Genomic DNA, 8,715 nt, shown 5'->3' on the forward strand with positions numbered 1-8,715 from the left:
GCGGAGCTCCACCGCGGGCGTGCTCGGAACACGCGTCACGTGACGCTACGGGGTGACGCGCGCCGTCCCCCTCGCGGTCACTCGCTCGTTGGGCGATAAACCCGGGGTGGGAATGGCATGGCATCACTAGGGGGGGACTACTCGTGGTGTGTGCTGAGCGTCGCTGGGATAAAGCATTTTTGTTTTAACCAGGGGTCGAGTGACCCCCTCCTCCCTCCACCCAAACTAGTTTTATTTTACAGGGCATAGAGAGAGATATAAGCCATTTTAATACCTAGTAGTAGTAGGAGGTATTTTGCCACCAATATTATTCGTAAAGGTTTGTTTTGATTCATATTTTTATTATCTGCTGTCAGACTTTTGGACCTGAAGCCACAACCTTCGATTCATGGGATAACGCTTCTGCTGACAACAATGGGAACTGTGTTTTGACTTTGAAGTGGGTTAAAGTTATTAAGCGCCTGATATATATCTAGAGTGAGGATCTACCTTACAATACGACACGACTAATATTGTCTCAACACGCATTAATAACACAAAGACACTGTGTTATTACAGGGATAGAGACAACACAAACTCCAAATTTCCAGCAACTGTCAGGGTCGGAATCCAACCAATGACCTCCTGCATACCAGGCGAGGGAGTTAACATCTCCGAGCCACCGCAGCACCCCTCTTTAACGTGAGACACCAATCCGGTGTGAACCCAACCTCGAGTCGCAGGGTGTTTAGCAAAACGTAGGTGATTTGAGGCGCATTGATTATCTTGTACCAGTTGTGTAATTGTGTTTTTCGCTATTCGCATTGTGCTCTGGGCTGGGGGTGAGATTTCTGTTTGCTTCATTGCAGGCATGGGTTTGACTTGTTTTGCTTTTTTCATTTTTGTGACCCAGGTCACTCTTGTCAATGAGACTCATCCTGATCTCCTGAGTTCTCACCTCGTTAAATTAAAATTTAACTCGACTCGATCATCAGCAGAAGTATCATCAGCAGCAAAATTAATAACAGGAGCAACAGCATCAACAGCAGTAGCTGCATCATAATCATCATCAGTATCAGGAGTAGAACCAGTAACATCAATAATAATGGAATCATTATCAGCAGTAACAGAATCAGCAGCAGAACCAGCATCATTATCATCACTTTTGCAACCGAGACTCATCCTGGTCTCTTGAGTTCTCACCTGGTTAAACAAATCGAATTTAACACGTAAGCTTTCGCGACCAATATTATCAATGATAAAGGTTTATTGGGTTAGATCGCATAAATATACATAGACTTGATTGTGTTCTGGGTTACCTGTGAATTGTAATCACATTGTATTGTGGGTCAAGGGTCAATGTGTTCTCGGTGAATAAAAAATAAATCTGAAAATCTATTGTTAAGATTGTCATCCAGGCTGTGAATGTGAATCTCTCATAGCTGAGACTGACTTGTGTAAACATGTATTTTTTTGGGATGGTTACTGTTGTTTTGTTTGTATAGATGTTATAGTATTGGAGATTAAACCCGGGCACGGTTAGTAAATCTTCAGCTTACGCCTTCACAGGTAAGTGCTGTCTGTAGCCTTGGGCCGCATTCCATGGCGCATCTCGTGGTATTTATAGCTGCACTCTCAGTCAGTTTGCTTGTTCCTCGTCACCATGAGCTATGATGATGAATGGATCCTGACTGATGGATGATGATGAAGAGCACGATGATGATGATAATGACAACGCTTGGTAATGATGACCACCACCCACTCACCTGCACCCAACACTCTTACCCGACACCTGCCACTCCCTAACCTACTACCCCCATCCTATTATAATAAAAGACTCCGTCAGGCACTGCTGGTCTCCGTTGGTCTTTAATTCAAGTTCTTTCTCCGCACCCCGCTGGTCTCCTACGCGGACCAGCGTCGTCTCGCGCGCCCCCGCAAGCGCTTCATCCTCAGCTCTTCCACTCTTCCTCACACCCCGCTGGTCCTGATAAGGGACCAGCGTCTCCTCTCGCGTGCCCCGCACGCTCCTCCATTAGCTCCTCCTCGTGCGCGCCCCGCACGCGCTCTCCCGTCAGCTCCTCTCCCGTCAGTCGCTCCGCTCCTCCTCGCTCCGCACACCACTGGCCGACGGTGTGCCGAAGCCCCATCAGCCAAGTGGCTGATGGCGCGGCGGCCACCCAACGTGGTCCCGCTTCTTCACTCCATCAACTGACCCCAATCTCTTCCGGGCTCCTCTCTATATCCTCTCTCCCACGTGACCTTGACTCCTCCCCTTCCAGATCGTCAGATCCGGCCTTCCCATACTGCCCTGCTGGCTCCACCTCTATTCACCTCACTTCCCATTGGAGCCGAGGTGAACGGCGGCACCTCCCACACGCACCCCATACCGGGCTTCGCCCCCAATACCCCGGGCCGTGTGATTGGGCCAGAGCCCAGCAGCAACCCCATTTACGCTCGCATTACATGACCCCCCCCCTAAAAGAAAAATCCAGCCGTCCCGGCTGCAATAGGATAAAATAATGCGAGCGACTGCATCACAATCAGGAATCACCCCAGACACAACGGAGAGTACAATGACAAACACAATTAACGAAAGGGAAGGGATCAGGATCCGGTACGGAACACCGGCCCGTCCTCCGTGCAACAAGCAAGAAGAATTTAGGAATGGAAAGTAATGCACAACAACGGTAACCGACATGCAAGAACGGCACACGCGCATAATCAGGAATGCGGTGTCTTAGAGCTTGTCTGTGTTGCTGGTCCATCCGCCTGGCTCAAGTCCAACTTCAGAGAACAACTGGTAGAGCAGGAGTGACGAACAGGCGCTCCACTCCCCCTTCAAGTCCACATCCGGTTAACACAACCGGTGACACCCAGTGTGTCAGGCGCCGAAGATCTGTGACGAGAAGGAGAACCCAACCCCCTGAGGCACAGCACCACGAAACGCACATCCGCATGTCGTACACGACAGCCACCCGGCCCCAGGGTAGTGGAGATGATCGAAATCCGCCCCGCGTAAGGAGAAACCCAATAAATACCCAAAAATCGACGCGATGGACGCCCCAGTATCTACATTTTAACTAAAAAATATTATTTACACGTGACAACAAACATTTTCCTGCTCTTGCCCATCAGCAGTCCTCTCTTGAGGACCAGCACAGACATCTCACGTACACAGCATCTACCCACTGTCACTCTCAACACATAACCCAGAGCGGAACAAGTCTGCGGCCCTTCCCGCTGGAGGACCCGCAAGGGGAATCCCTGCCCCATGCTAGCCAGGTCTCCCCGTTCGCTGCAACGTAACGGAACCTCTACTCCTGAATTCCGTGAGCCCCCGGCCCACCAGGTTAACAGTCTGCCACTGCATGACGGAACCCCGACTCCCCGAGCCATATGAGCACACGGCCTATTAGTTTGAGACATACCACGGAGTGTCTCGCCTCCGGGCTGCAAGGTCAGCCATCGGCCATAGGCCGATGTGACCACAACTCGTGCATCACCCACGCAACAATGGCAGGCGTATACTGGTGAAATATTTGCCCCAGAATAGAACCCAGCCAGCATCTCAGTCCCAAAATGCTGGTGCAATGACACGCCCCCCTTAGTCAGACACGGGCCACTATGCTCCCGTTACCCCGATGGGCGCCAACACGCCAGCATTGCGCACAACACGCAATGCACGCACACAAGTTAGAGCGCAACACGAGAGTCAAGGGATGAGATCCATTAACCGCATCCCCTCAAAATGGCGGCGTCACGCGCAAAGCGCCCCACCGAGGTTTTCCCCGCGCGCTCAAAATGGCGGCCCCATGCGGCGAGCGCATCCCCGCGATTTCCCGCGCGCTCAAAATGGCGGCCCCATGCGCCGAGCGCATCCCCGCGATTTCCCGCGTGCTCAAAATGGCGGCCCCATGCACCGAGCGCATCCCCGCGATTTCCCGCGCGCTCAAAATGGCGGCCCCATGCACCGAGCGCATCCTCGCGATTTCCCCGCGCGCTCAAAATGGCGGCCCCATGCGCCGAGCGCATCCTCGTGATTTCCCGCGCACGCTCAAAATGGCGGCCCCCTGTGCTGAGCACATCCTCGCGATTTCCCGCGCGCGCTCAAAATGGCGGCCCTATGCGCCAAGCGCATCCCCGCGATTTCCCGCGCGCGCTCAAAATGGCGGCCCCATGCGCCGAGTGCATCCCCGCGATTTCCCGCGCTAGCCAAAATGGCGGCCCAACGTGCGACCACTTCGGCAGTTTTTCCTGTGAGTGCACCCCAGCTGCCCCTTGCTGGGGGTCACAACACACATCCCCTGTCACGTTTTAACAACCCCCAATGATACGACGCATAGCCGCAGCTCGCTGCGCACAGCAGTCATATCGGGGGAATTTTTAACCCATAGTTGACCAAGACACATTGCTCATACACACCAACTCGCAATGCAACCCCTGGCCGCACGCAATCAACGGAAAGAGCGACGCCACTTGGCGGTAATTTACGGCCCCATCACCCTTGACGGCAGAGCCACCAACAACGCCCTCATCCCTCCACACTCGCAATTTCCTATGAACACACATGCAAGCTCGTGTGCACGAACACCCATACAACCAAAAATTAGGGTCCCCCACGAATCGACCAATTTCCGAACAGGTACGCACAACTAATAACAATCCCGAACCCAATGGTCAAAACAATGTAACGCACTCCGTATCCGTACAGAAAGACAGTCTCTACAGTACGTGCAGTCAGCATGTCGCGATTACAAGCAGCAAAGTTCCACACAGGTCGTACATTATGCACAATCGCAAGCAGAGCTGCAGGCAGACACACACCGTTAACCCTGTCGTACCTTGCAGCAAAAAAAATCATCAAAATAACCACGTCACACATGGCAACCCACGGGATGGTAACAGCGCGGGACACTCGACGCAACCGAATTAATAATTAACTTCGCCATCAAGATAACATCCCCATGCCGCAACGCATAAACACTATTTGACACAGAGCAAACACAAGCAGACAGCGCGTCCATCCTCACACACACACAGCCCGACCCGCGCTCCGCATGCTCGAGACATAACAAACAATCGCACCTGGCACAAGCAAGATGGGTGAGGTGTGTGTTAGGGCCGGGTGCATATCGTCACGACTTGCCCGGGGCTGCAGCGAGCAGAGGACGGCAGGGTGGTGACTTGAGACGCCTCGAAGAACTCGGATGGTGAGCGCGGCGTCCTCCCGCGACTGCTCCGGTGTCTCGCACAAGAGCCAGGACGGGGGTGCTCCCGCCCCGGCAGCAGCAGCGTCGGTGTCCTTTCCTTGCGGCTTCTTCCTGCAAAACAGTTGCTCAGCAGCAGGATGCGCACCACGCGGCACCTCCGAGATGGCATCGCATGGCCGCCTCTCCGCCGCGATGTTCAAGATGGCGGCGGCCTGCCACGTGGTCGCTGGAGGACGTGTGCCGGCGGACGTCTCTCCATCGTCGGAAGACGTAACAAGTGGGTTACGCTTTTTCAAGTTCTCGGCCATCTTCCTCGATGTTATTTTGCCTTAAAAAAGTCCACTTCTGACTCCAGTGTAATAAAAGACTCCGTTAGGCACTGCTTGTCTCCGATGGTCTTTTATTCAAAGTCTTTCTCCGCACCCCGCTGGTCTCCTCTGCGGACCAGCGTCGTCTCGCGCGCGCCCCGCACGCGCTTCCTCCTCAGCTCTTCCACTCGTCCTCACACCCCGCTGGTCCTGACAAGGGACCAGCATCTCCTCTCGGGTGCCATGCACGCTCCTCTCGCGTGCCCCGCACGCTCTTCTCGCGTGCCGTGCACGCTCCTCTCGCGTGCCCCGCACGCTCCCCTCGCGTGCCCCGCACGCTCCTCTCACGTGCCCCACATGCTCCTCTCGCGTGCCACGCACGCTCCTCCATTAGCTCCTCCTCGTGCGCGCCCCGCACGCGCTCTCCCGTCAGCTCCTCTCCCGTCAGTCGCTCTGCTCCTCCCCGCTCTGCACACCGCTGGCCGACGGTGTGCCGCCGAAGCCCCATCAGCCACGTGGCTGATGGCACGGCGGCCACCTAACGTGGTCCCGCTTCTTCACTCCATCAGCTGACCCCGATCTCTTCCGGGCTCCCGTCTATATCCTCTCTCCCACGTGACCCTGACTCCTCCCCTTCCGGATCGTCAGATCCGGCCTTCCCATACTTCCCTGCTGGCTCCACCCCCATTCACCTCGCTTCCCATTGGAGCCGAGGTCAACGGCGGCCCCTCCCACACGCCCCCCATACCGGGCTCCGCCCCCAATACCCTGGGTCGTGTGATTGGGCCAGAGCCCAGCAGCAACCCCATTTACGCTCGCATTACACATATATACAGACACAGACACAATTTCAACTCATAAATCATTGGAAAGATGTCATCAACTACTTTGGGTCATGACTTGATATAATAGGGGGGTTTTCCCCTTTTTTCTGCCAACAAAACTGAAATCTTTTTACAAGGATTCATGTCTGCATTAACCACAATACTTGCAGTCAAAATTCAAACAAAAACACACTGATAATAAATGCATTGTCCTTGAAACTGATTGGTTCACACCAGAGACAGCTTTCTTTTGAGCCTTGTCTCAATTGGTGCTCGACCAGAGGACGCCAAAAGGCACCAATTGAGACTAGGCTCAAAAGAAAGCTGTCTCTGGTGTGGGCTAATCAGTTTCAAGGACAATGCATATATTATCAGTGTTTTTTGTTCATAGTTGTTTCTTTTTGTTTGCATTTTGACTGCTTGTGTTGTGGTTATTGCAAACATGATGCCTTGTATAAAGGTGTCAGTTTTTGTACCAGTTAAAAGGGTAAAAAGCTATTACTGAAGATAAAGTAGTGAGAAATGCAATGATGATGAGAAATAAAATGACGTCACGCACCTGGGGGGGGGGGGGGTCAGACATTTGTGACAATGTGTGACGAGAAGGGGGGGGGGGGGTTTGAGAAATGTGACGTCACATAAAAATGCGCAACTTTAAATAAATATATACAACACGTTCTACTTAATTAAATAGACTTTTTAATACATGTTGTCTCCTACAACATCATTGTGCAGCGCCACATTAAATACGCACTACAATGACAATAGTAGTTTAAAGCGATTTGAAGCATGTTTTATTTTGGGGGGGGCAGAGCTTTGTGACGTCATATTTGAGGGGGGGGGGTCTGACTTTTTGTGACGCCGTGTGACTCAGGGGGGGGGGGAGGAGGGTCAAAAATCGTCAAAAATCGCGTGACGTCATTTATGGACGGCCCCTAAAGTGATGAGAGATGAGACTTCCCTACCCCGTATAATTTCTGAAATCTGTCACCGCCCTTCCAACATTTGTATATTGGTTTAGCCATGTTTGTTTGTTGTAGTACAGAGTTAGACTGATGGCCTTAATCTAAGTTGGCTTGTGGTTGTTGTTGGTTGTTTGACTTGCATCCCACTGGGATTTTTGCACACAGCGTTGGTGTACAGTGATTTTTTTTCTGCAATGTTTTGCTGTCTTTTCTTGGATTTCTGTTTGCACTTAGTCACTTATTCACTTTAAGATGTTTTTTGTTCATGTTTTTTGTTTGTTGCGGTTGCACCCGATTCAAGAGCCGAATGGCTCACAGGGCTATACCTAATAAATGAACTTGAACTTGATTTGTTCTGGATTTGAAGCTTTTGTGACTGCAAGGAATCACAATCGTAGGTTTTTTAGGTAAAGTCACGTAGAGTAAAAAATTAAAATTAATAAAATTATTAACAGAAATAAAATAATAAAAATCACGACGTTTCGGAGGCAACACAAGTCTCCGTCTTCATGTGGGACCGTCACAGCTAGATTTGCTGTATCAAGTGAGGCATTAAATTCCAAGATACAAGTTCTTAAATACAAGTTAAGGTGGGGGAGGGGGGGAGGAGCTTATCTGAGTGTGGTAGACAATGAATGGAACGTAATTCTAGATTTGAAGCTTTCGTGACTGCAATGATTCATATTCTTGGGTTTTTTCGGTAAAGTCACGTAGGTAAAACATTAAAATTAATGAAAGTAAAAATAAAAATCACGACGTTTCGGAGGCAACACAAGCTTCCGTCTTCAGGTGGAACGTCACAGCACGACTGCTGTATCAAGTGAGAGAAATTCCAAGAACACAGTATTTGTAAGCGATGGGTATTACCTTTTTCGATTTAAAGCTTTCGTGACTGCAGGGATTAATCTTCTTGGTTCTTTCGGTAAAGTCACGTAGAATGGAAACAATCAAAATAATAAAATAAAACATAATAAAATTATTCTCACGACGTTTCAGCCACAACGCAAGCAGCCGTCATCAGGTGAAGACCAGGTCTGTCGCAGAGACAGCGTCTGAATGTCTCCCCGACAGACCTGGTCTTCACCTGATGACGGCTGCTTGCGTTGTGGCCGAAACGTCGTGAGAATGATTTTATGTTTTATTTTATTATTTTTATTGTTTCCATTCTACGTGACTTTACCGAAAGAACCAAGAAGAGGGGGTATTACCTTGTTATCGCGGCATCTCTCGTCTGTTAAAAACTCTAACAGACAGGTGGAATTCCTCCCCGTAGAGGGTATTAATTCTAGATTTGAAGCTTTCCTGACTGCAAGGATTCATATTCTTAGTATTTTTTGGTAAAGTCACGTTGGTGAAAAATTAAAATGAATAAAAGTAAAATAAAATGAAAATCACGACGTTTCGGAGGGAACACAAGCGTCGTGAT

This window comes from Lampetra planeri, chromosome 45, assembly GCF_965212315.1.
Source record: "Lampetra planeri chromosome 45, kcLamPlan1.2.h2, whole genome shotgun sequence".
In the NCBI taxonomy this organism is placed as follows: Eukaryota; Metazoa; Chordata; class Hyperoartia; order Petromyzontiformes; family Petromyzontidae; genus Lampetra; species Lampetra planeri.